General features: G+C 39.6%; 1 pseudogene across 1 annotated transcript in view; it reads right to left on the bottom strand.

Annotated features, from left to right (window-relative positions):
- The window catches only part of LOC149156512 (putative polygalacturonase), a 178,089-nt pseudogene extending 151,815 nt beyond the window's left edge, over window positions 1-26,274 (bottom strand). The window contains exons 1-2 of the transcript XR_016262270.1: window positions 25,569-26,274; window positions 25,122-25,433 (exon numbers count right to left, since the gene is read on the bottom strand). The product of XR_016262270.1 is annotated as a putative polygalacturonase (transcript). The remainder of the gene's footprint in view (window positions 1-25,121; window positions 25,434-25,568) is intronic.
- Window positions 26,275-27,714: the final 1,440 nt, after the last annotated feature.

The following is a 27,714-nucleotide window of genomic DNA, read 5'->3' on the forward strand; positions in this document are numbered from 1 at the left end:
ATGTTGGCGAAGATAGTTTTCAAATTCATTTGATGTATATTCTTTTCCATTATCAGTGCGAATAGACCCAATATGAGATTGTGCATCATTTTCAATCCATTTATGAAAATTCTTGAATGTTTGAAAACAGAGTTGTTCTTCAATAAATAAACCCAACACATTCTGGTGTAATCATCAATAAATGTCATGATATATTTATTTCCATTTGCAGAAGGAACAGGCATTGGACCACATAAATCTGAATGAATGAGTTCAAGCTTCCTATGTGCTCTTGAATGTGAATCATGAAAAGACTGTTTGCTATGCTTTCCTAGAATGCAAGCATCACATTGCTTATGTTTCCTAGGAATTGTAGGCAAACCAGCAACACCATTTTTCTTCAATAAGCGGAGACTGTCATAGTTTAAATGTCCAAATCTAGCATGCCATAATAAACTTGATGGAAGTGTACCTTCTTCATGATGAGAAATATATGAGAAATGTTGTGCATGAGCAGAGGTTCCTTGCAGTTTGAGAAGCCTTTCTTCTTCTATTCCCCTCATGACAAGTGAGTGGTCAGATGCTTTTCTTACCTCAAGCTTGCCATCAAACATATGAATGGAGTGACCTTGCTGGCGGATGTGGACCAAGGACAGCAAGTTTCTCTTGAGCTGTGGGAGATATAGAACATGATCCAGAAGAAAGTTTGGAAGACCAGGCAGTTTAAGCCTGATTGTGCCAAGCCCTGATGGCTTGATTTTTGACTGATCTACAAAGTATACTGCTCCATCAACATTGTCAGTGAAATCTTCAAAAAAATCTTTCCTATGAGTCATATGACAGGTTGCTCCTGAATCAAGCAACCAATCATTTTTCGAAGAAGCAAGTGAAGCATTAAACAAATCTTCATTTACTCCAATGTTACATTGTGCCTCAATATAGTGAGCGGATTCAGGTGCTTTACCTTTGTCTGTATCATCAGTTTTACCTTTCTGCTGGTTTCTTTTCTGCTCAATTTTGTCCCATGGTAGCTTGCATGTAGAAGCATCATGTGATCCATTTCGTTTGCAGCGAATGCAATGCAAATCTGCTTTTTCTCCTTGAGAATGTCTGCCCCCCCTGCCTCTGAAGTATCTTCCTCTTCCTCTTCGTCCACCTCTTCCTCTTGTAGAATCTTGAGCATGATGCTTTTCTTTATGAGCAAGGCAAACAATCTCTTCAGAAGATTCAGGGACTGTCTTCTTTCCAAAGGCTTTCTCTCTTTCAGCAAACTTTTTCACAAGAGAGTCAAAGGTTATATCTTTAAGATTTCCATTTGCTTGTAAAGACTCAAGATAATTGGAGTAAGTAGGATAGAGTGCCTTGAGAAAAGCAATAAGAGGGATATCCAGCTCAACCTTAGTGGATTTGATATCATGCATTATGGATTTAACTTCAGATGCAAGAGCAAGAGGATCATTATTTTTCAGTTCAAGAGTGAAGAGTTTAATCATGAGCTGAACAACTTCAAGTGCAGAATGTGAGTCATAGAGTTCTTTGAGCTTTTGTAAAGCTTCAAAGGCAGTTGAATATGATGAAATATGGCGACTTACTTCTTCATTTACAGATGCTGCGATTAATGCATATGCTTTGCTGTTCTTGTTATCCCAAATGACGAGCTCTTTGTCTGATGTAGGCTGTACTGGGTCATTGTCTCCTTCTTCGACACACACTCCCTTCCACAACTCATTGAAGATGAGGGTGTGTTTTATCATCCGAGACCATTCAGGATAGTTCTCCTTGCCAGTGAGAACTATCCCTACCATAGAGATGATTGAATGCATTCTGTAAAAATTCTTCTGCTGGAAAAAAAATCCTTATGTCACAGCCTTATGCACTTTATTTTCCTTTAACGTTTGATAGAAGCATCAGCATTTCTTTGTACATATCACTTCAATATATCATGCAATACTACTATGTTTTGAAAAAAACGCACAAGGGATCACTTCAATATATCACTTCAATATATATCAATATATCATGCAATACCACTTTGAAAGCAGCGCAATATATCACTATATCACTTCAATGTATCAATATATCACTTCAATATATCATGCAATACTATTTTGAAAGCAGCGCAATATATGACTATATCACTTCAATGTATTAATATATCACTGCAATATATAAACGCTTTTAAAAGTTTTGAATGATACTGCACAATACTCAAACATTTTAAACTCTCAGTCTTCACTGTTTCAGCAGATTGAGTCTCTTCCAAGCGCGGTTATTCGAACTCGATTACCAATCACCAACGAAGTAAAACGTCTGATGCAATATACTTAACAATACTGCGATCGAAATACCAATCACCAACGGATTCTGTGATGGTCTGATACCAACCTTTTTTTTGTTCCAGCCTGCGGTTGTTCCAACTCGAACACGCGACATACACTGGGGCGTTCTATATAAATCAAAAAAAAATTGTAGACTACCACAAGTCCGATTGCAAACCTTGACTGATCCGAACAACAACAAAAAAAAAAAAAAAAATTGATTTACATTCGCGAGTTGGTAATGGGGTTAGAATCTCCACGTGGGCAGATTGGAGTGATATACAGAAAGTTCAAACAGTGGAAATGCACCTCTCCAAGTGTGCAGAAGCTCGGAAGATTGGAGACTGGAAAACCGTATTGAAAGAAAGCAATGCAGCTATTATGGCGGGTGCTGATTCTGGACGGCAGTTCTTCGCATCCAAGGCAGAGGCACTACTGAAGCTCCGAAGATTAGATGAGGCAGCGTATACAAAGGAAGCGGTGGGAGGAAGCGATATTGAATTGGAGGTTCAACATAGAGGAGTGTGTAGTATAAAACACATCGTGGTATAAAAACCGATGGAAAAATCGGTATGGAAAAGCCCTGGCAGCATCCAGTAATTAAAAAAACTCGAAGTTGTAATGGTATACCGCAAAGTGGTATGGGAATAACGTTACAAACGAGTTTAACACAGTTGAGCAATGTTAGGATGAGGAGTTAACGTCTGAGCGGTGGGAGGTATGGTAGTCTTAACCTATGTATGGATTAGCCAAGGAAGTCGAGTGGTAAAGGACGCGCAGGTATATAGGAGAACCGGTAATGGGAGTCAGTTGTTGTAAAATCACAATGGAGAGGGGTGCGAGGTATGGTGCAACATTCCGGGCTGGAAAAAAAAACGTGTATGACAATGTATTCAACCAGACATGACTGGAGCCAAAAACTCGCAACAGTAGAGCAATGAGAGGATACCATTCAACGCGTAATGCAAAAATATGAGAGAATAGGAATATGGCAGACTACAGAAATGGCAGAAGGGAGTTACAAAGGCAGAAAGGCTAAAAATGGCGCTGGCTCTGATACCAAGGGGGGAATGTTGACACCTAATCCTCTGCGATTGGGTGAATGTGGAATGTGAACAGTCATCAAGAAGATGAACTGATCAGTCACATTCATGTATATAACAATAGCTACCTAATGAAATAAAAGCATCAGTTTTTCTGCCTTGTCTGGAGTTACTCCTGGTCTGACACTGATGTGTCCAACTTCCAACTTCTTGCCGGAAAACACCTTCTCAGGAATCTTGCTCCCCAAGACTCTGTGTGGGCTCTTGTTCTGCAAATAAACAGCAGTGTTATACGCTTCGGCTCACAATAAGAAAGGTAAACTTTGATCATGCAACATTGCTCTAGCTGCACCCACAATGGTCTTGTTCTTCCTCTCTGCCACCCCATTCGACTAGGGGTTATAAGGCACAATGAGCTCCCTCTTGATGCCAACACTACCACAAAAATCCCTCATCTTTGTGGAAGTATACTCACCCCCATTGTCTAATCTCAACACCCTGATTTTCCTCCCTGTTTGGTTCTCCACAAGAGCCTTAAACTCTTGGAATCTCTGGAAGACCTCATCTTGGAATCTCTAGAAGACCTCATCCTTAATCTTCAGGAAGAAAATCGAGGTCTTCCTGGATTGGTCATCTATGAAGGTCACATAGTACTCATATCCACTCAATGAAACATGGGGCATAGGACCACATACATCAAAATGAATCAAATCAAGGATACCTGCAACTTTGTTGTCACTGCTCTGGAAAGGTGTCTTGGTGTACTTTCCTAAAGCACACCCCCTGCATACATCATGATGCTCTGTGCTAAATTCAGGCAACCCTGTAACCATCTCCCTCAACATCCTAAAATCTCCATGGTGCAAGTGGGTCATCCTCCTGTGCCATAGCTCACATAACTCACTGCTACTGGTCTGCGCTACCATAGCTCGAAGAGGCTGAAACATAAGTCTATATAGTCTCCCACTACGAGCTCCAATCACACGAGCAAACTCGATACTGGATCCTCTGGGATATATCAACACTTGTCCCTTTCGGAACAGTACCTCATACCCCCTGTCCTCCAAGCTAGAGACTGATATCAAACTCTTCTTCAACCCTAGAACATAAAGAACATTTGTCACCTTCAGAGGAGGTGATGACTCCCTCTGAAATGAAATTGTCCCCATTCCTGTCGCTTTGACTTTGGAGTTGTTGCCAACCACAACCTCCAAGTCAATATCATCCTCCAAAAGGCTCGTGAAGTGCTCTCTAACTCCGGTCATATGGCAAGATGCTCCACTGTCAATGAACCATGCACGGGAAGATGTGACATGAGTGGCTAAACTCACCACTAAAGCACACTCTGAATCAAACATAGCCGCAAAATCATCCACATCTGCTGAAGTTGCAACTCCCTATTTCTTCTTACCCTTCTTGTTGGGACACTGTACAACATAGTGACCCATCTTCCCACAAGCAAAGCATTTCACTTTGCTCATGTCCTTCTCCTTAGCCTTTTGCTTCCCCCTCTCGTGCTTTGCTCCACTAGAAGACCCCTTCTTGACCTTCTTACCCTCCCCCACCACTCTTGTTGCCCCCCTTTGCACTCCTCCTAATCTCCTCCTGGATGAAATCGTCCCACATCCTCCTCCAACCAGGAAAGTGCTCTCTGGCCACCAAGGCATGGATAAAGCCATCCCACTTCTATGTGAACCCATCTAAGGCAATCCTGACCAACTTCTCCTCTGGAACAACCTCTCCAATGGCAGTGAACTCATCCTTCACCTGTGAAACTTTGGTGAGGAAAGAGGTGACATTGTCAGTCTTGGTCATCTTGGTGTTGTGTAGCTTTTGTCTCAACACCATCTTCCTGTTCTCATTAGAACTTCAGTGTAAAGAGACCAAGGGCTCCCACATCTGATATGCATATCTCATCTCTGAAACATAAGGGAATAAAGTGTCCTTAATGGCATCTAAAAGGATCCTCTTTGCCTTCACATTCTTCTTGTTGAACTCCACCAACTGAGTTGGATCAGTGGGTGCTTGTACAGTTGCTTCAACAACATCCCACACTTCACCTTCCTCCAATAAAAGCATAATTCTCTCCTTCCATGGGCCAAAGTTTTCAACCCCTTCCAATCTATCCTCTACTCTCAACCCAGTAGCCATGACCCCACAACCAACAATTTGGAGCAAATCTAGGAGCTAGAACCTTCCTCCCTCTGAACTACTGAAGTCTTTGGGTTTCTGACAAGGTTTTGGTTCTCTGAAGCAAAATTTAATGCTTGCTGCCCTCTTTATCAGCTGACTGAAATTTGAGACCTGAGGCTTCAAACTAGCTCTAATACCATGTAGAAATTTAACAATCTGCACCCTTAACCCATTTTACAAGCTTGCATGTGTTTGTTTAGGCCCAACCCACATGTTTTGTCATGCTGATATAAATTTCAGAATGCATTTATTGCAAACATAAAGAGTGCTTCTACTAATCACTTTCCTAACAGCTGATAATTAATGCAAAAATTTTAGCAAGCATTCAACACATTTGAGACATTATTTTTTTATCAATCTGACCACGGAAAAACCCCACAGCCTCTTGGGGAAAACCGGTCTTCAAAGGAGAATTTTATTGCTTGAGAATATGATAAAATAAGTACATAATAATTCATTGTACTTATCTCCCTTCTTGTTGTAGCATTAAATGCTCATTTCTGGAGATTTGTGCCCAATGTCAAATCAAATTTACACAAATTTTTAAGCTCAGAATTTCTACATTTTTTCATTGCTTAGCTCCTCGAATTTTGTGCCCAAATTCTGCCTCAAAATTTGTGTAGATCTTGCCTCGATTTTTGTGCAAACAGGGGAATGTTCTGCATCGATTTTCATGACTGACAGTAGCATAATTGTGCCTCAATTTTTGTGTTGATTATAGAAGTTGTCACGAAATTTGTGCCTCAAATTTCAGGCCTGGAAGCCAATGTTTTCTCCTCGAAAATTGTGCCAAGAACCTCCTCGAAAATCATGTTGCTTTCTCCTCCTCGATTTTCGTGCAAGTTGTACGTCCTCCTCCTTAGGATTCGAGCTCCTCTTCTCTAGCTACAATTTCTCTCCTCCATGAATTTTCTCTTCTCCTCTCTTCTCTTCATGCTCTCTCTCAAGTGTGAAGTGAAGAATGATTTCCCTTTTCCCTCTTTTGTCTTCTTGGAAAAGATTGAATCCCCAAACTTAAGATCCAAAGGTTAAGATTTCATCCTCAAATCTCAAGATGTGTGGTTGAGATCACTTCTCCCAAATGATCCCCCTCATACATTGGCCCCATCACTTAAAAGTCTCCTAGTACCTTTTTCGTGTTGTGTACCTTTTCGATTTTTTCTCATAAAGTGAATTTTCACCTCAGTTTAATATTAGAAAAATACACTTGGTACTTTTTAGATAAAGTCACTATATAAAGTACAAAGTGACTTTAATATTAGAAAAAGTACATGGTACAACATTTCTAAGTACCTTTTCCCTCCATGGCATTAATATAACTCATAAATGTCAACAAAATAAAAACCATTAATGTGCTCACTAGGTTAAAAGAGATAAAAGCCTAGTAACACCTCTCCTTGGGACTGTTTTCAACAAGGAGCACCCTTGTTGGACTAAGGGGCACCTAGGGCTTCAATGGTGAAGGCAAAGGTCAAACAAAATGAATTTTATTCCTTAAGGAAATGGTGTTTAAACATATTTTCTTAGGTCAGCGTAGTTAAGTGATGAAACCCTTGGTGAGAAATGACACCACCATAGAACACTATAACAAGGGATGAAAAATTATTTGTTTGGCATCTGTCCAAGTAGCATTTCTCATGTGATTTTTGCACAAGGAGAGTGGGAGCTACCTCAATGAGCCGCAGGCCATAAAAAGGACGAGTTAGTGCATGAAGGATGAGTTTAGCCTAGGAGAGAGGATGTTATCTTTGTGATTTTTGGCCCTCGAGAAGGTTAAATTCTGCGCAAGTTTTGAGGTCATTCTCTCTTATTGGTTCGTGCCCTAGTTAGGGCTATTTATGTATATTCCCAACCATGATACTTTGTCCTAAAGTTTGTGACAGGTGCACTTAGGTTCTATGCCAAAGGGAAGGGCCAAGACCCTTAAGAAGGAATTATAACATTGATATATCTCTATGATTAGGGTTGTTGGTTTGTACACACAATTATGTGTATGTCTCGAACTTCAGAGGGGCCAAAACCTCTCTCAATAGTGGACAGGAGTGCGAGTACTTGAACAAACGAGAGGGGTGATGTAATGTAAGGAAAGGAGGGTCAGCGTGGAGCAGAATCAAGGAGAAGGAAGTGTTGAAGGTGATGGTAGAGGTTTGTCCAACAAGGAGTGATTGGATAGTTGTTTGGTGGCAACCCTAAGTACAGTGAGATATGAAGATGCAATCCCATTGTTAGAGGGAAAATCTAAAGGCACTTAGAGCAGTGACATTGGTGGAGCAGAGTTGTTGTGTGAAGGTAGTATTATGAAGACCCTAATTGCAGAAACCTTTGGAGTAGCAAAAAACTGTTAGGGAGCAGAGTTGCTAGCCTATGTTCAGTATCATTGGAGCAGAAATGTCATTGATAGAGGCAGTTTGATGAGCTGAAGAGCAAGCCATTCTAGACCAGCAAAAGAACTTGTGAGAAGCAGAGGAAGAGATAATGGAGCAGCGTTATACTCTGCGAGTATAGGTGGCAAAGAACCTGCCAGGTGGTCAAGGTATGTGGACTGAAAGGGCTAGTGTGAGATCTCCTTCAGCATGTCAAGTGTGACTTGTTCAAGGGTAGATTGATGGTCATGTGTTGTTGACATCAAGCCCTAGTCTTTTCCTTGTATTAGAGCTAATTGTAAGGGCCATGATCCCTAGTACGAGCCCTATGTGTTGAAATATAATGTAGTATGGTCGGAATTTTCATTGCATACACAAAGAAGAAATCAATTTTGGTCACCAAAACATCAGCTCAAATAAGCCCTACAAATCGGCTCCTTGAAGATCATCATGCTGGCCCCAATAGGGCTAACTAGCCCTCACATGACACCTATTTATACAAGTTCATTGGCATTCATTTTGTCCACCATCAATCACAAAAATTCAGTCCGCAATTACAAATAAGTTTGGTCTTCTATTATTGGATATCCACACATGCAAAGAGGAAAAAGAGGGTTCTTTTGACTACGGTTTGGATCTCCTTCAAAGGCCCATTGACTCTAGTGACTTGGGTCTGTTTGGGATCATCTATACTTTTGTTCTATTGATTCTTTTGTGGCCGAAGATTGCAAAGAAACTCACTCCTTTTGACCTGACATATTTCTAAAGTTGACTGGGGGTTTTGCGCCTAAGTTTTGGATAGTTTGTTGGCAACCTTTTTGTGGTGATTATAGTGGGAACTTCGGCCTCCTATCACAATGACTAGAGGCCTATATTTCAGCCTCCTTGTGCAAACCTTACTCATTGATAGAAGTGGAATGTCTCTCCTTCTATGAGCAATCTTTGATTAGGTATTTCATGGTTGACTATTTTGGATTTGTTGGAACATTTTGATATACTATTGATGGACAAAATCTCTCTCTCATAAGGAAAAAACAATTGGGTTTTTCCCTAGCTGTGAGCTTAATCTTGGTGTCCCTTGTCTCTCGCTTATTGTCTATTGTTCATTTTGTACTATGATCTTTATTTACTTCTCTTGTTGAAGAATTAATGGTTGAAGTTTTTCATGTATAGCTACTTGTTGATTAAAGGATAAAGAAGGAATTGTTTGTATCAATAGAAGTAGTTATCAATTGTGAAAAACTATTATAGTCAATGCAACACTAGAATTTCAACATGGTATCAAAGCTTTGGTGAAGGAAAAGAGAAAAGAGATCAGCTTAAGAGCACTTGAAGAACACTTAAAAAGAATCTCGAAGAGCATTCAAAAGGTTTTTTGGGATCTATCCTATATTTTCACCATGAATTCTTCATTCATGAAGACTGAAATCAAGCTTGAAGGAGCCACTAACTACAGGGCATGGAAGGAAAGAGTTGAAATCATTCTTGAAAGGAACAAAGTCTTGGGAATTGTCACAAGTAAAGTCATTGAACCATCTGATCAAGCAAGAAAGGAGAAGTTTCATGAAGATGATACTTTGGCAAGAAGCATTTTATTGGATTTTGTTAGGGATCATTTGATTCCCTATATTGTTGAACATAAGAATGCTAAAGCTATGTATGATGCCATCATTGGATTATATACCATTAATAATGCGAATCAATCCATCAATTTGAGGGGACAACTTCGTAACATGAAGATGACAAAGAATGACACAATGGCATCATATTTTGTCAAGATATCTCAAATTAGAGACCAACTCAAAGCCATTGATGAAGAAGTATCTGATAAGGGATTGGTAGTTTTTTCTTTGGGTGGTCTCCCTAAATATTGGGACTCATTTGCTTCAGGTATTAGCGCAAGAGAGAATGCTCCAACCTTTGACAAGTTATGGGCAGCATGCACTCAAGAAGAGTCAAGACTCTATTCTAGAGGAGACATTGAAGATCCAAGTATAGAAGCATTTGCAGCTCATGCTAAAGGTAACAAGAAGAAGAAACCAAATTTTGGCAAATTCCAAAGAAGTGTTGGTAAAAGACAAGGACCAAGATCTGCTTCAAGGAAGGACTCTACCTCTCATAGAAGGCCTCCTCCTCCCTCTCCAAATAGAAGAGATAGAAGAGACAACAAAGATAGAAGAGACAAAAATGATCTAACAAATGCTCAATGCTTTTATTGTCAAGCTTATGGTCATTATCAAGCTCAATGTCCTCAAACGAATCAAAGAGATGATTATGAAAAGGATGATGATCGTAAAACAAGAAGAAGACATCATGCATCTATTGTTGATCTAAATCAGCCACCTTCAAAGAGGAGGCATAGGAGAAGTGATTCTGAATTTGAACACTCGTTTATTTGTGCTCTTACAATTGCTATCGAAAATCGTGATGAAATTTGGCCTGTGGGCAGTGGTGCCGCAAGGCACATGACTAGAAATCGTCATTATCTATCTAAATTACTTGAAAAGAAGTTCTCTCAAAAGGTTGAGCTTGGACACAATGGAAATATGAATTCAAGGGCAAGGATATGTCATCTTTCCAATTGGAATCCAGAGGTAATGTACCCATTAACAATATTTTATATGTTCTTAGTTTAAAGAAGAATTTGTTGTCCATATCTTCTCTTGAAGACAAAGGGTATAGAGTTGCTTTTGTTGATGGACAAGTCTTAGTATGGAAGAAAAAATCATCTTTTGAATCTTCTAAAGTTAGTTGGGTATGAATTAGAGGAATATATCGTCTCCTTGGTCGTTCATTCCAAGCTCTCTTTCATGGCACTACAGAACTTTGTGAGATTTGGTATAGAAGGTACACTCATATGCACTACAAAGCTTTGGGAAGATTGAAATATTTTGTTAAAGGTGTACCTAAACTTAAGACAGATCATGATGGAGTATGCAAAGGATGTGCCCTTGGGAAAAATGTTAAAGGAAGATGCACTAGTAGTGATAGTAGATCCAATGGAATATTGGATCTTATACATTTTGATGTCTGTGGGCCCATGCCTAATAAAACCTTGGGTGGATGTTTATACTATGTATCTTTTATTGATGATTATTCTCGCAAAACTTGGATTTATCTTCTCAAGACCAAGGATCAAGTGTTTGAAAAGTTTCGTGAATTCAAAGCACAGGTTGAAAATGCTACAGGAAGAAGAATCAAGACTCTAAGGTCTGACAATGGTGGGGAGTATGTATCAAATGAATTGATTGATTTCTGCAAGGATGCTGGAATTAAGAGGGAGTTGATAGTTCCCTACTACCTTGAACAAAATGGAATTGCAGAGAGAAAGAATAGAACTATAATGGAAGTTGTCAAAGCAATGCTTCATGATCAAGAGTTGTCGATGTTTCTTTGGGGTGAAGTTGCAAGGACTGTTGTCTACATTCAAAATAGATGCCCACATTGAGTCTTGGATTATAAAACTCCCAAAGAAGTCTTTACAGGTGAGAGACCGAATGTTGAACATTTAAGAATCTTTGGTTGTCTAGTTTTTGTTCATGTACCCAAAGAGAAAAGGACAAAGTTGGAACCATCTAGAAAGAAGGGTACCTTTGTTGGATACAGTGAGAATTCAAAGGCCTTTAGGGTCTATATTCCAGGACAAAAATATATTGAGATGAGGATGTTGCATTTTGGAAATCTAAGGGCTCACACTTGGATTCTGATGAAGAAGTTCAAACTACTCCAAAGAATGTGGAACCAAAGCCCCAGGAACCTATATCTATGAATGAAGCTCCACATGAAGAAGATATTGATCATGAACCTGTTGAATCTACAAAAGCTCATGTTGCCGAGACAAGAAAGAGACCTGCTTGGTTAGAGAAAACATTGAAGGAAGCTGAAGGTCATGCTGCTACTCGTGGGACTTTCAGGGAAAGCAAGAAGCCTAAAAAGTACTCTGGTTATACAGCCCTGATGTGCAAGATCATTGAATGCAAACCATCTTCCTATGAAGAAGTTGTTGAAGAGCAAGTATGGAAAGAAGCAATGACTAAAGAATATCAATCCATATTGAAAAACGATGTTTGGGAGATTGTGCCAAGACCTGAGGGTAAATCTGTTGTGTCTTCAAAATGGATCTACAAGATAAAACATGTTGCTGATGGAAGTGTTGAAAAATACAAGGCTAGATTTGTGGCTCATGGATTCTCCCAGAAAGAGGGAGAGGATTATGAAGACACATTTGCTCTCGTTGCCAGGTATGCATCTATTAGATCTATTATTTCTCTTGCATCTATTGCAAGTTGGAAGTTGCATCAAATGGATGTCAAAACAACCTTTCTAAATGGGGTCATTGAAGAAGAGGTCTACATTGAACAACCTCAAGGTTTTGAGGTCCACAATAGACAAACACATGTTTGCAAATTGAAGAAGGCCTTGTATGGCTTGAAGCAGGCCTCTCGTGCATGGTACTCCCGTATTGATGGTTATCTGTTGAGTTTGGGCTTCAAGAAGAGCGATGCTGATCTGAATCTATATTTCAAAGTTGTTGATGGTGAACCCCTAAATTATTATTATATGTAGATGATTTGTTTCTAACAGAGGTCGAAGTATTGATTGTTCAATGCAAGAGGGAATTGGTTTCCGAATTTGAGATGAAAGGCCTTGGCCTCATGCATTACTATTTGGGATTGGAAATTTGGCAAAAACCTGAGGGGACCTTCGTGGGCTAAGGCAAGTTCATTTCTGATCCTTCAAAGGTTTGGCATGACAGACTGCAAGTGGATGGGCACTCCTATGGTGATGAACTAGAAGAAGATCTGGGACAGTGAGTTGTTTGATCCTACTACGTATCGTAGATTGATTAGCTCATTAAACTATATTGTGAATACCAAGTCGGATATTTGTTATGTAGTTAATACATTGAGTCAATTCTTGGTGGAGCCTCGTCGTGTACACTGGGTTGCAGCAAAACATATTTTGAGGTACTTGTGAGGTACCATTGAGTATGGTCTAATGTATGCTTCTAATGGTGAATGGAAACTATATGGTTTCACTGATGTTGATTGGGTTGGTAGCTCTAATGATAGAAAGAGCACCTCTGGATATTGTTTTAGCCTGGGCTCCACTATGGTTTCATGGTCTAGCAAAAAACAGACATCTATTGCTCTAAGTACAGCTGAAGTTGAATACATTGTTGCTAATGTTGCCTGTTGCGAGGCTATATGGTTTCGAAAATTGTTCTCTGACTTGTTTGATCAAATGTTAGAGCCAACTATTATCTATTGTGATAATCAAAGTTGTGTGAAGCTATCTGAGAACTCGGTGTTCCATGACAGATCAAAGCATATTGAGATCAAGTGTCACTAAATCTGAAATATTGTCTAAAGAGGAGTTGTGAGGCTCGAATATGTTCCTACTGATGAGCAGGTTGTTGATGTATTCATGAAGTTGTTGTCCTGAATGAAGTTTAGCTACTTCAAAGAATAACTTGGAGTTGTTAAGAACCCTCTCTAAGTGAGAGGAAGCCCTTATTACATAGCATCATGGTTAAACCATCTCCCGTAGGTTGTGTGACATGAGACATTGTGGTCCAGGAGATGGATTCCTCCCATAGGCTGTGCACCATGAGACATTGTTGTCCGAGAGATGTATTGATGATTCCTCTGTAGCCTCTATGCCATGAGACATTGTTGTCCAGGAGATGTATTGATGATTCCTCCTATAGGTTGTGTGTAGTGAGAAATTGTTGTCTACGAGATGTATTGATGATTCCTCCTGTAGGCTGTGTGCCGTGAGACCTTGTGGTTCGGGAGATGCTTTGTTGGTTCCTCCCTTAGGCTATGTGCCATGAGACCTCATGGTCGGGGAGATGCTTTGAGATGGATGCTATGTATCTTTCCTTATGATGAGTTTGAGAGAGAGAAGCTTGGATTGTGTTCTCTTCCTTAGGTTGTGGGCCGTGAGACCTATGGATTGGTCAGGAAGATTAATCTTGAGAGAGAATGAAAAACTACCTCCCTAGCTAAGAGGGAGTGTTGAAATATAATGTAGCTATGGTTGGCATTTTCATTGCATACAAAAATAAGAAATCAATTTTGGTCACCTACAAGTCGGCTCAAATAAGCCCTACAAGTCAGCTCCTTGAGATCATCATGTCGGCCCCATTAGGGCTAACTAGCCCTCACATGACCCCTATTTATACAAGTTCGTTGGCATTCATTTCGTCCACCATCAATCACAACAATTCGGTCTGCAATTACAAATAAGTTTGGTCTTCTATTACAGGGATATCCACTCATGCGAAGAGGAAAAAGAGGGTTCTTTTGATTGCGGTATGGATCTCCTTCAAAGGTTTGTTGACTATAGTGACTTGGGTTTGTTTGGGATCATCTATACCTTTGTTCTATTGATTCTTTTGTGGCCGAAGATTGTAGAGAAACTCGCTCCTTTTGATGTGATATATTTCTGAAGTTGACCGAGGCTTTTGGGCCTAAGTTTTGGATAGTTTGTTGGCAACCTTTTTGTGGTGATTAGAGTGGGAACTTCGGCCTCCTATCACAGTGACTACCGGCCTATATTTTGGCCTCCTTTTGCAGACCTTACTCATTGACAGAAGTGGAATTTCTCTCCTTCTATGAGCAGACTTTGATTGGGTATTCATTGTTGACTATTTTGGATTTGTTGGAACATTTTGATGTACTATTGATGGACAAAATCTCTCTCTCATAAGGAAATAATTTTTTGGGTTTTCTCCTTGTGGGTTTTAACATTTGTTGTGGCTGTGAGCATAATCTTGGTCTCCCTTGTCTCTTGCATATTGTCTATTGTTCATTGTCTAGTGTGATCTCTATTTACTGCTCTTGTTGAAGAATTAATGGTTGAAGTTTTTCATGTATAGCTACTTGTTGATTAAAGGATAAAGAAGGAATTGTTTGTATCAATAGAAGTAGTTATCAATTGTGAAAAACTATTATAGTCATTGCAACACTAGAATTTCAACACTATGCTTGTTGTATTAAAGATTAATATAACAAGTTTTGGGTTAGCAAAAATATTGATTACTAGATTGATTCACTATTGTACATTTTTCTGTTGTGCAAAGTGCTTGGTTTTGTGGCATTTTAGTGTTTTTGTGATCATGTTTTAGACATAAACCTGACTCTAAATTGCCGAGGAAAAATCAACAAAGTGCAAAACAGCATAACTATATTCTGTGATAGTCAAAATGTTATTCATTTGGCTACAACTCCAGCTTATCATAGCAAGACTCAACATATTGATATTAAGTACCATTTTGTACGACAATTCATTGATGGAGGTGGGGTAGATATTAAAAAGATCCACACTCAAGAAAACTATGCATACATGTTTATGAAACGAGTCATGTTAGAGAAGTTACGATGGTGTTTGGCTTGTCTTGACTTACAAAGGAGGTGATCAATAGGCTTGGGCAAGGTATTAGGTAAATTGTTGTGAAGGTGGGGATTATTAAAATATGACAACAAATTAATTAAAAGAAAAATGTAAAACCAATACCAAGGTAAATATCTGATAGTTAATTGATGGTGTTGGTTTACAAAACTGATGATAGTTTTGTAAGGATGCCAACTTCATTTATTCACTAAACCCGAGAATTGAACTGGTGTAAGCCTGAAAATTCCTCTTGCATAATAAAAATACCTTAACTTGCCCATGAAGGTTTCTTTGATAAACTATAGAAAAAAAAATTTCAACAAACCTGATACTCTTTTTATTTATAAAACTAGTTTTCCTGGCCAGTACCATTTACATTCCACTTTTGTATCAACTGCTTCAAAATTCCAGAGCATCCACAACATAGTTTTCCTACATCCCCGGGCATTTTGGACTATTACATTACATTGATAGCGCCTGTATATTCTACGAAAATTACCCAACAAAAATTCCAACTTGCAACATACATATCATAAAGATTAATTTTCCCATGAGGGGCCAAGGCCCAGATTACCATCGAGCTCCTTCAATTTGCCACGGCTTGGGACTTCTTTTGCCTACATTTTTCCTAAATCGCATCCCATGGATTCCGAGTTGGATTCGAGAAGTTGTGCGCTTCTTTTTCCTCAAAGCCAACTCCCAATTCACTATCCTTCATTTTCAGCGATAGAATCTTTGTTTCCATGCTGAGCAACCTCCTTTCCATATGAACCTACATCCACTCTAATTTATGATCAACCATCTTTTTTATGTCATCCCTCTCCTTTTCCATAAACTCCAAGCGCCGGTTCACCAACTCGTACATCCCCATCAAAATCTTGAACAGTCTCTCAATCGATTTCTTCCACTGAACTAGGTCGTTTGATGAACCATGTCCCTCCATTGAATCAAATTTCCAGCTTCTCAAACACTCGCTCAATTTCTTCCACTGAACTAGGTCGTTTGATGAACCATGTCCCTCCATTGAATCAAATTTCCAGCTTCTCAAACATTCGCTCAAACTTGCAGTAGCAATGTTTGACCCAAGGTCCGCACCTCCTAGCTTGGCCAAAGCTTGCCAACTATGTTTCTCCTGGATGATGAACATTAATTCCATAATCAAACCTTGCCTTGATAAAAATTCCTATCATTCTGAATGTCCTTGCACAGTGTATTCGCATGAAGGAATTAATACTTCCAATCCTTCTAACCTACAATGAGGGCCTCGACACACTAAGGAGGGCCTTATACAAATTTAAAACACGATGCCAACTTGGATGGAGTCTCCAGGTGTATTCCACTTCCCGCATTCAACGCCAAAGAACTCCTATACATCCAAGGCACAAGTGTCCTCCTTCGATCTATGTCCACTCAAGGAGAATTTCCACACGGATGATTTCATTTATTTCCCTTAGTTTTGACCCACTCCATATTGATTGGATTAAATTCATGAATCTTCCCATTAATTTCTTTAACAATAACGAGACTAGGACCCAGATCCTCCCACCACCATCTAATCCAATTATTCCCTACTCCAGCTGGGAGCCCCTGTTGGCAAGTTTTTCCATTGTGGAGTTTAAGTTTTAGAGGATGTGCTAAAAGGAAATTTCTTGAAATTACGAGGATAACAAGGCTATTCTACTCACAATTGAAGAAACCCTGATGTGATCCCGGCTAATGCCATTGAGATTTGTCTTATCACCACCATTGAATCTCTCAGGACGATTAATTTTTTTATTTCATTGCTCCTGGCTACATCCAATCCTTTCCATAAGATCCAATATTCGGCTTGGTTGTTTGTTGCAATACCAAGCCTCAGACATAACTCTATTCTTCTTGTTCACCGTAGTTATAAACCACCCCTAACCACCCTACTAAATTATCAAATAACTCTATTCTTCTTGTTCACCGTAGTTATAAACCACCCCTCCCGCTCCAACCACCCCTACTAAATTATCAAAGTTTTATCATGTAAAATATTTTGTATTATTCTCATGGTTTATTATTCCTCTATTGTTAAATTTACAATTCAAACTCTAGAATATCAACATTTATAAATAAGTATAAAAATATCAACCCTCCTTTTGTTGTTTAAAACGCATATTTTGTATTATTCTCATCGTTTATTATTTCTCTATTGTTAAATTTACAATTCAAACTCTAGAATATCAACATTTATAAATAAGTATAAAAAGATCAACCCTCCTTTTGTTGTTTAAAACGCACCAGAGATACAGAACTATTTTCAAATTTTGATGAATTGATACGAAGAGGAAAAGTTATCTTTGTTATAATGAAGAAAGCATAATTGACGAGTGCTCAAGGCACAAGTCTGAATGTAGGCTTTTTTTTCTCGTTAAAATAAATCTCTCTTTTCAAAAATGCATACTCTTCACAAATTAATAAAGACATTTAAAAAAGAAACCAATTCAGCTGACTTTTGTTTTTCCTGCTTAAAAATGAAACTTATTCAACTAACTTTAATAAATGAGTGATGTTAATTTTGCTGACTGGCACACGTCTAATCAAATTATATTTACTGAGCGGCTATATGTATGGTTGGTTGAATCTCTGAGATGATAGAGATGCTCGTATATAGAGTATTTTCAAAAGATTCCCTGTTATAGGATGCATGCTTTTTGTTTTTCTGGTTTTGGTTAGCGGTTGTATGGCTTTATTTCCAGTAATGCACCCTGGTATTCCAGATTGTATGTAGATTCCCTCCTCTATAGATGGCTTTCACTCTTATAATACGATGCATTCTGCATTTTTTCAATCATTTAAATAAAATAAAATACACACACAGATTATAAAAATAAATAAATTATCAGTAAACATCACAGTTTTTAACTAAATTGGAAACAAATTGTAAAAATGAGTAGATTATCATTGAACATCACAGTTTTTAACTAGATTTAAAATAACATCAACTATACAAAATATCCAATGTAATATATCAGCATTATTCACATACATCAACTCCTCTAATCAACCTCATTTCAAATTTAAACTAAATGATTTTAATGATAATTAAATAAAAAAAATCTACTTTAAATTATAAAATATCAAAACTTTCTAAATATATATTTAAATGTTAAATTAAAAATAGTTATAATTTAAAATTTATAATATAAAAGAACAAACAAAAACAAAAAAACAAAAAATTTGAAACAATTCATATACATCAACTCCTCCCAATCAAGCTCATTTCAAATATAAACTAAATGATTTTAATGATAATTAAATAATAATAAAATCTATTTTAAATTATAAAATATCAAAACTTTCTAAATATATATTTAAACTTTAAATAAAAAATAGTTATAATTTAAAATTTTACAAAATAATTGAAACAATAAAATTACATTATCTAAGATAATAAAATTTGTATCATAAGATCTTTTACAACTTTTTCGCTCGACCGAGCCCACTCTGCAACTCTGCTGCGCTTGAGACCTTGGTCTCGGCCCTGTGGCCGCTCCGGAGGTTGCTTTGTCTCTGCGCGGCGCCTCCTCTGCTCCCTCTCTGAGCTGATCCCCCATTCCGCGCGGTGATTAGGCTCCCTGTCCTACTTCTTTGGAGGTTCCTCCTCTGGGTTCGATAGAAGGATTATGAACTCTGGAATTTGGGTAGGCTCGCCTAGACCGAGCTAAGACGTCGTTGCAATGGATCCGTCGCCGCCTCCCCTCTCTGATGCTAAGGCTTTCATTAAACTGCTGGATTCTCTCCCAAAGAAGAAAGCGACTGAGGCTGCGAAGTTTGTCAAGCGACTGGATGACATCCCTGAGATTGAGCTCCCTCCTGAGGGGCCGATTCAGGTCGCCCTCTCACTGGCTGAGAGGGCTTTGGTTGGACAGTTCACTGGTCTCTGGCCCTCCCCCAAAACCACGGAGAGCTGGGTAGAAAGGAATTGGGCACCGCTGATCAAAGGCAAAGTCACTTCCTATTTTCTAGGGAGGGGTTTCTTCCTATTTGAATTCTCTGAAAAGGAGGATAAGGACCTGATATTCCGCAATGGACCCTATTTCATGGGCCCTCAAGGGTTGTATCTCAATAAGTGGACGCCTGATTTTGATCCAGCAGTTGACGTTCCCACAGCTGTCCCTGTGTGGGTTAGATTGCCCAACCTGCCAGTGCATTGTTGGAATTGGGAGTCTCTTAAGCACATCGGAAACACATTGGGCAAGTTCATTGATCGAGCTAACAGCAAAGACCAATACGACTGTGCTCGAATCTGCGTTGAAGTGGATCTTGAGGTTGGTTTGCCCGAGGCAATAAAGATTAAGGTTGGAAACTGGACGCATCTCCAAAAGTTGGACTATGAGCAGCTTCCGTTCAAGTGCAGAAAATGCCATGTCTATGGCCATTTTGCTAGAGGTTGCCCAAAGAACAGTGAAGGGGAGAAAGGCAAGGAGGAAGGATGGACTCAGGTCAAAAGGACCAAACCCGCTCACAAAGCCTCTAGAACCGGAAATAAAAATGGCAAAGTCCCCCAGGCAGGCTCTGGGCTTCAAACACCCCCCATGGAAGAACAAGGAAACAAATACACGTTGTTAAGCTCAGCAACAGAAGATCCTCAAGAAATAGAGATGCAGAATGAAGTATCGCTCCACAAAGAGCCCCCCTTGGGATCAAAGCAAGTTGAAGCTAATACAGACAGACCGAAAGAGATACCCACAGAAGAGGCTGAGGAAGTGCAAGGATCTGAGGATTCAGAAGAAGAAGGTGAAATAGGGGATTCGCAAACCTCGGCTAGAAGATCATTGAGAGGCCGAAAATCTGCCCGTGAAAAAAGAGAACAGGAGACTTATAAAGACAAACTTCAAGGAAGCCAACCAACCCTCGAGAAACTCTTGGCAAAAACTCCAAAGACGACCAGAAACCAGTCCCAGAGCTCTAAAGGAGCTCTCCATTCAAAAATCAAGTGATGAAGATTGTCTCCTGGAACTGTAGGGGTATGGGGAGCAGAATAAAAGAAGAAGTCGTCAAAAGCCTGATAAGAACCGAATCTCCTGATATACTCCTCATCCAGGAGACTAAAATGGAGGACAAGGCCTTCCTCCATATCGCCAGAAAACTGTGGAAGAGAAGTGAAGGGCAAGTTGTTTCAGCTCGTGGTGCATCAGGAGGCCTGTGCACCCTATGGAACGCAAACAAATTTTCAAAGGTCAAAGAGGTCGCCAACACCCATTGGTTGCTCTCTAAGCTGCATCACATAGATTCAGATGAGACTCTCTGTCTCTTCAATGTGTATGTTCTAGCCAACGCAGGTGAGAAAAAGAGTTGCTGGGAATCCATCAGAAGCATAGCAGAAACGGAAGATTTAGTGAATATCATCATTGCAGGAGACCTTAATCTTACCCTTTCTCTGGCTGAAAAGCAAGGAGGAAGCGTTGTAAGAGATTCGGCGCGAGAATGGGTTGAGGACCTGCTTCAGGACTGGGACTTGATTGACATAAAACCATCGTCGGGCAAATATACCTGGTCCAATAAAAGACTCGGCCCGGGACACATCGCTGCAAGGTTAGATCACTTTTTTGTTCAAAGTACTTTCCTTCTTCTTGGATTAGAATCTAGAATGCATATTCTCCCATGCAGCGTCTCTGATCACAGACCCATTAAACTTGATCTGCTGGCTCATATGGATCAAGGTCCTATCCCTTTTAAATTCAGTCCTCTTTGGGTTAAAGAACAGTCCTTCAAGCAATTAGTAAAAGATATGTGGAAGCAATCAGTCAGTGGCTCTGCCTTCTTTGTTTGGGAGGAAAAGCTCAAGAGAGTGAAAGCTGCATTGAAATCTTGGGTAAGATCCCTTCCTAACCCAGCAGTGGAAAGGAAAAAGATCCAAGAATGTCTTGAGATTCACCATCTGAATTCGGAAAACGAAGAGATCACAAAAGAAACTCTTGATAAGGAAGCTGATCTTCAGGAAAAATTTCTCAAGGCAAGTCTGGCCGAGGAAGAGTATTGGAGGATTAAATCCCGCAGGCTCTGGCTCAAGGCTGGAGATAGGAATTCCTCCTTCTTCCACAAGCAAGCCCAAGCCCGGAAAAGTTTCAACTCCATCTCAGAAATCAAGGAAGAGAATATAAACCACAGAGATATACAAAGTATAAAAAAGGTTGCCTTCCTCCACTTCAAAAATCTATATAAAGAAGAAGAGGGCCTGGGGCACGCATCAACTTTAGTGGACGAGGTACCCTCTCTGATCACTACCAGAAAGAATCAGCTTTTGGAAGCAGAAGTCACCAACAATGAAATAAAAACTGCTCTCTTTGCAATGGAGCCAGATAAAGCCCCGAGCCCAGATGGCTTTACTGCCAGATTCTTGCAGAACTGTTGGCAGATTGTGGAAAAAGATTTATGCAGAATGGTCCGGAAATCTCAAGCTTGTCAAAAAATTGGGGGAAGCACCAACTCGGCTTTCCTGGCCCTTATCCCTAAGGAAAAAGGCACCAACTCCTTCACCAGATTTCGCCCTATTTCCCTTTGCAATATAGGCTATAAGCTGATAACAAAAGTGATCGCAAACAGACTGAAAACCATCCTTCCTGACATCATTCCTGAGAACCAGGGAGGCTTTATTCAGGGAAGACAGATTGTGGACAATTTTATCCTAGTCCAAGAGGCGATTCACTCAAGCTTGAACAGGAAAGAGAAAGGAATGGTTATCAAACTAGACCTTGAAAGCGCCTTTGACAGGGTGAGACACAGATTCCTGTTCGATGTCCTCCACAAATTTGGTTTTGGTCTCAAATTTATTAACTGGATCAAGGCATGTATTAGTGAGCCCTGGATTGCCCCTTTGGTGAATGGGAGGGCTACTGACTTCTTCAAAGCCTCTAGAGGGCTGAGACAAGGGTGTCCCCTCTCCCCCTTGCTCTTTGTCCTCCAAGCTTCTGTTCTTAGCTTCCTCCTAAACAAAAAGCAGACTGATCAAGAAATAATGGGATTGAACATCGCAAGAGGTGTCAAAAATATAAATCATGCGCTATTTGCGGATGACTCCCTCCTGCTGGGTGCTGCCTCCTTGACCACGGCTAAACATTTCAAAGATGTGGTGGATGCTTACTGTGAAGACTCGGGAAGCAAACTCAACAAAGGCAAATGTCACATCTACTGTTGGAATTCCACTGCCAGATCCCTTCAAGCTATCTCCAGCTGTTTTGGCTTCGCAGCCTCCTCTTCATGGTCATCTTTCAAGTATTTGGGGCTCCCTGTTTTCCAAAAAAGGGCCCTCAGCAGAGATTGGTTGCCTTTGCTGGAAAAATTCAAGCTCAAAATCCATTCCTGGGGCTTCAATTGGCTCAATCTGGCTGGCAAGACAGTGCTTGTCAAAGCTGTTTTGAACAGTCTTCCCATATACCAATCTGCAGTCATGATGGCCCCTATTGGCATCATGAGGAAAATGGAGGACTACATAAGGAATTTCTTCTGGAAAGGCGGCAAAGCAAATGAGAAAAAAATTCCTCTATTAAATTGGGACATAATCTCATTGCCCAGAATGGAAGGTGGCCTGAATTTCAAGAACATCAGTAAACAAAACATCGCGTTGGGTGCAAAATTACTATGGAGGATAATTGCCCCAAATCTGGGTTGGGCTCAGCTAGCGTTGTGGAAAAAATACTTCTGTGGGCAGAGAATGCGATGCCTGGACAATCCCAAACCAATATCCGGAACGATGGTTCAGAAATTGTGCGCCAAAGCTTTCTCCTTGATTAACCTCCATGCGCACTGGATCCCTGGAAATGGCAAGCGCATCAAAATCTGGGATGACCGTATCATGGGCAGTGATCCCCTATCTGAAGATCGCTCTCTGGTTCTGTTGAGAGAATGGATGGACAGAGCAGGTCTCAAAACATTGTGGGACATATCTCATTGGGAGAACGGCGAATGGCAGAGTTGGATTAATCTTGAGGTGCCTCAGAATCTTTCCAGCGACTACGACATCTTCCGATCCTTCTTAACAGGCAAAGCTCCAATGAACAACAGGAAATCTGATACCCGGGGATGGGGTCCGACCCCTGGGCGCTACACAGTCGCGCAAGGATACAGACAGCTCTCTCTGCATCCTCATGTTCCCCCCGATCCGAAGCCCTGGCAAGGTATTTGGTCTCGAACTACGATTCCTAAAATAGACTCTTTCTGCTGGCTTCTTTGCCATCAAAGAATCTTGACGGACGACAGGCTTCGAAGAAGAGGCTACATAGGGCCATCCCGTTGCTCGCTATGTGGGGTCGATGAAGAAAACGCCTCCCATCTCATGCTTCGCTGTAAGTTTTCTACTGATCTATGGAAAGAAGCCTTAAAACCGTGGAGCGTAGACTTCGCCCTTCCTAACCGCTGCTCCGATCTGTTTTCAAACTGGAAGTTAAGGTACCCAGGTGGCTCTCCTCAGAACGCCCACATCAAAGCAGCCTGGCTCGCCCTCCCCAAATTAATCTGCTGGCATATATGGCTGGAAAGAAATCAGAGGATATTCAGAGACAAGAAGAGCGATCTCAAGATTATCTGGGTAAAAATCAAAAGCCATCTAAGAGACTGTTTGGGAGATCAGATTGACGGGGCAGATCTAAGCGGTCAAGAAGCTGTATGGGGCGCTTATCTTGATCTCCAATTCATTGATATTGCCAGACATCCCTCTTCTCTAAAAAAATGGCAAATACGCCTTGAGGCTGCAGACTTCTCTGAGTTTTGCAACAAGAAGGAAAGAAACGCTCTCTTTTTTGACGGGGCAGCAAAAGGTAATCCTGGTATATCCGGTGCAGGTGGAGTAGTCAAAAGTGCAGAGGGCAGAACTAAATTAAGATATGCCTGGGGAGTGGGCTACAATACAAGCATGCAAGCCGAAGCTCTGGCTCTCCTCCAGGGTCTCAAGCAGCTCATTTCTCTGGGTATCAAAGAGGCAACTGTATTTGGGGACTCCCAGTCTATCATTAAGATCATCGTGGACAATTCTTCTCCTTCTGATCTAAGGCTATCAAGATTGATGAGCAGAATCAGATCCCTGATAAATTCCTTTCAGAACCTGGAATTCCTCCACGTAAAGAGAGACAACAATAAAGAAGCTGATGCTGAAGCCAACAAAGCGGTTCTCCTCCCACTCGGAGTCCTTCTAAGAGACGAAGACGAAGGCTGGGATCCCATCCCTTAACTGTTAGTTTAAAATGTTTTACTGTCTTTTATTGGAGCAATTTGTTTGTATCTGTAAATCAGGAAAAATAGAGAAGATCACTAGAAATATAGTCTACAGAATTCGCAGGCTCACTAGGGGGAAGCCATCTGGTTCCTATCCGAGGAGAAATCTGAACTCTGCCTATTTTATTGTAACCTGAAATGAGGCATTTCTACCGAGAATCAATATATCAAACTAACCGTTTATGTCAAAAATAAAATAAAATAAAATTTGTATCATAAGGTACATCTCATTATAACAAGCAGCCAATAACATGTGTATTGTGCATTACAAATTTTAAACACCATGAAATGAAATAAGCATTACAAATTTTAAACACCATGAATTGAAATAAGCCAATCAATAATTGACTTCCTGTCTTTCAATCTTTTTCATTAAATAATAAATAAGAATAATGTAATATTATTAGCTGGCTACCTAGTGTTTAATATTTGCTCACTGTACACTACCTTACTTTGAAACACTTTTAAACAATATATTATATCCAGAAGTGCCTCTAGCAACAGGTAGGTGCACTCACTTATGGCATGCCTCTGGAGACACTTGAAAAAACAAAGGGCAATAATAAAAGACGATTGATAGGGGGGCATACCTGAGAACCCAGAATGACAGCCTCTTTGTGGAGACGAAGAGTGAAGTGGTTTGTGAGATTAAAGCTTCCAGTCAACCATCTACCTCGCGGAATGTAAAGCTGGCCGCCTCCTTTTGCTGAGAATTCGCTCAGATAATCAATTGCCCTCCGAAAAGCTTCGGTATTTAGAGTGGTTCCATCCCCCACCCCTCCAAAATCCACAATGGACACGGTTTTCGCTCGGGATAAAGGGGCCTTATAAGTGAATGGCCGCCACTCCACTTTTATCCCGAGCAATATCAAACACCCCAACAAAGGAAGCACCTGAAACAACTGAAGCATAGTTTCTATTAAACCTCAGTTAAGGGTAAAGCCATCACAAGCTGTAATACGCAGCAGGTTTCGATCCCACGACCGTGCATAATCCCCAAAAAGGGGAAAAAATACTCTGACGAATGAGATACTTACATGGGTTCTGTTAAGCACCATCTCTAAGCAGGTGATTTTGAATAAGCCGAACGGCTTCTCTGCAGTTATGGCAGTAGTATGTGGATATTATATTTATAGAGATCCGTTCAGTATTTATCGCTTGCACAGCATTCAAACTCTGTTCCAGGCCTCTGTTCAGTCTTCGTAGCTTGCACTGCGTTCAAAATCTATTCCGCGCCCCTATCTCAGGCACAAAAATTGTCCCACGGAGAAAATTTTGTGAAGTCCCCTGACTAGAAGGATGATCAGGTGTGTGACAAACGTGTTCAAAATTTGATATGTGCTTAAAAGAATTGTACATCTGTCTCTCACCCTGACAAAATTCTCATAATCTTCCTTCCTCGCTGCCCGCCAAAAACATTCAACTCAGATTATATGACTTGGAAAATGATTGCATTTTCCAGGTGCTTTGGATCTCCTTTGCTTGCGTCCCGAGCAACATCGGTGACTGGAGATCCAGCGGAGTAGTTTTTAGTGCGATTTTTTGGAGATTTTGGTGACGGAATCGGAGTGAAAAAATTGAGGTTAAATATTGATTTGTATTATTTAAAATGGTTTTTTAACTGTATATTTGGATTTAGCACCCTGAAAAACCCCTAAGATGCTTTGGTTGTGTAGAAATTACCTATCAAACTTGCGATTGCAATAAATTACTGCCGAATTTTAAAAAAATTTAACTGAAAAACCCACCTGAAAAACCCACCTGCAAAAAATCGCACTAAAAACTACTGCCCGAACAAGTGGTATGATTTAACTGTTGGTTGGGAATCCAATTCATCATGGAAAATAGATGGCATCCACCGACACCAGAAGCCAGTGGTAGTCCACGTCAATCCGTGGCAAGTGGGATTGTGCAAAGCAAGTAGCAGTCAACGTCCATCAGTGGCAGGGTGCAACTGGGTCTTAAATAGCTGGGTCTTAAATAGCAGTTGTGACAGAGCAGTTGTTACAGATGCCATAGGGTTGGAATTTGGATTTTTTTGGTATTTATTATACTTTAAAAAGATGGATGTTTTCGGTCTTACTTTTCAATAACATAATTATATTAAAAAATTACTCTTCAATAACATAATTATATCAAAAAAAATTACATATTTATCATAAGTAAAAAAACAAAATGACTATAATACTCAAATGACTTGTTAAATTTTAAATCTTGGTTTGAAATTTCATGGAACCCTAATAATAAAAATCTTAGGAACATGAAATCAAATGTTCTTGACCAAGACATGCCATAGCATTTCTATATATGAGATATGACTAAAGAGATCTTATAAGATGACCAACATAGTAAAACTATTGAATGTTATCAATAAAAACTCGACAATAGATTCATAAATATGGTTTATTTTATGATTTACATAATTTAATAAATATTATTGGATATAAAAATAAAATATACATTTCACCTTATGTATTTTAGCATTGTTTTGGATCATAGTTTATACACTAATATTAACAAGATTGAATGCATAGTATCTGAACCTTTTAAAAATTAAAAGAATAATAAATGGACATTGTGGATTTCATAACATCATGTTATATGATTATGTTATGATAAAGTCACAAAAGTTTCTATCTCTATACACGTGATAGAAATAGTCTCATAACACTAACTCACACCAAAAACTTGTCAATTCCATGATATAAACACATTACTCACACCAAAAGTTCATCAATTTAAATCTAGAAAGACTTTACTCACACCAAATATTTGTCAATTCCAAGCTAGACAAAGAGACTTATTACATTAATGATGTTATCTCCCTAAAGGGAATAGGTCTAGAAATAACCATTGTTTTTAACAATTCTAAAACAGAAAGTCTCTTATACATAATTCGCACCAAAAACTTGTCAATTCCAAGTTAGAAGAAGAGACTTATCGCGTTGATATTTTTTCTCCCTAGATGGAATAAGTCTAAAAAGAACAATTATTATGAACAATTCTAAAGCAAAAATAGTCTCTAACACATAATTGCACCAAAAACTTGTTAATTCCAAGCTAAAAACACATTACTCGCACCAAAAACTTGTCAACTCCAAGTTAAAAACACATTGCACATTAATCATACCAAAAAATTGTTAATTTCATGCTAGAAGAAGATACTTATTACATTGATATTTT

The sequence above is a fragment of the Pinus tabuliformis genome, chromosome 9, assembly GCF_031772625.1.
Source record: "Pinus tabuliformis cultivar Carrire ecotype Pingquan chromosome 9, CPIR1, whole genome shotgun sequence".
Classification (NCBI taxonomy): Eukaryota; Viridiplantae; Streptophyta; class Pinopsida; order Pinales; family Pinaceae; genus Pinus; species Pinus tabuliformis.